This window comes from Cupressus sempervirens, chromosome 10 (assembly GCF_028749045.1).
Source record: "Cupressus sempervirens isolate cs-2001-9-10 chromosome 10, ASM2874904v1, whole genome shotgun sequence".
NCBI classification, from domain to species: Eukaryota; Viridiplantae; Streptophyta; class Pinopsida; order Cupressales; family Cupressaceae; genus Cupressus; species Cupressus sempervirens.
Genome location: NC_143127.1, coordinates 278,012,359 through 278,013,773, shown reverse-complemented (window position 1 = coordinate 278,013,773; position 1,415 = coordinate 278,012,359). Strand labels below are relative to the sequence as shown.

Here is a 1,415-nt window from a genome sequence, read left to right as displayed (position 1 = left end):
CTGCTCGAGTAAACTTACATTTTTGTGTGGCTCAAGTGGCTTTCACTACTGATAAATGTTATTGCATTCCATTATATCAACATTAATTTTATCACATTGGGTCTGTTGGATGAATGATTTGAAAAAGATCTCATTTTACCTCAATCTATCATCATTAATGTTAAAACTTGAATTTGGATCTCCTCTGAGATTTCACTTTAATAGGCTTCTGGTCTAGAGTTAACTCCAGCAAGAAGTTGTCTTATGCCAGTAAAACTTTTCCTAAATTCTATTTTTAGTCATCGATAACCAATTTCAGTCAATTGAGTGCTGGCTGAGTGGGTGAATGCAGGCTGAGTGGGTGAGTGGAGAAAGTGTGTTCTCCACTCACGAGCATTTATTTACATATATTCATTTTTTTGCTGAGTTGTGAATTTGTAGCATTGCGAGCTGCATTCCCCTGCATTGAGTTAATAAAGTCTCTTGCCCTCAGCAAGGTCCCAAAGCATAGTAACCCCATCCTTCCTGCTACTAGCGTAGAGTGACCCATCAGGCGAAACAACAACAATGTTGACATATCCACCATGGCCTATAAGCATGTTCTTGAGCTTGCAGTTGGTGAGATTCTAGACCTTAATGTGCGGTCCCAAGATCTAGAAACAATGGTGGGATTAGTCGTAGAGGGTCTGAAATGAACACTGTTGATCCTATTAGAATGTCCATCAGCATCGGCCTGAACAGTGTACTTGCACTCGTCGAGAGTGTTCCAGAGCTTGATTGTTTTGTCCTGCAAGGCAAACATAATATGGTGATTATCAATGGAGAAGGCCACACTGAGAACATCCTTGGAGTGCCCCATTAAATGTCGTGTAGTGAGGCCCGTGTTGTCTTAGAGCCTTAGCTTACCATCCCAGGAGCCCAAAAGGGAAAACTATCCATCAGATGTTATCACCACGTCTTGCACGAAGTGAGAGTGGCCTAGGAACTCCATAGGTCGTGTCTTTGGTAAGCTACCACAGTAGGATGGATTTGTCTCGCGAGGCAGATACAATCATGTTCAAATTGTCAATGGGTGTTGTGATGGCCATGACATGGTCTGAATGCCCCTTCATTGTGTCGTGTAGTACCAGTGCTTCCGCCATGATTTCTCCCTTGACCGAAAATTCTCTCTTTTTGTTGAAACTTTAAAATGTAAAATTTTTGATAGTTTTTCTGATGCAGAGCCTCACTTTGGAAAACTCAGGAGGAAAATAGTCACTCAATTAAGTTGCTTCAAGGGGCACATACACCTCCAGGATCAAACTAAAACCAAACTTGATTGTTAACAAACTCATTTTTCAATACCCAGTGAAAATTGACATGCGACATGAACTTTCCTAACCTCCTGTCGCAACATTTTTCTGCACCAAACTTAATGAAATCTGACTTGAATCTTT

At 41.1% G+C, this 1,415-nt stretch overlaps 1 pseudogene; it reads right to left on the bottom strand.

Annotated features, from left to right (window-relative positions):
- Positions 1-449: 449 nt before the first annotated feature.
- On the bottom strand, positions 450-1,121 carry LOC149533728 (small ribosomal subunit protein RACK1 pseudogene; annotated as a pseudogene).
- Between the last annotated feature and the right edge of the window lie 294 nt (positions 1,122-1,415).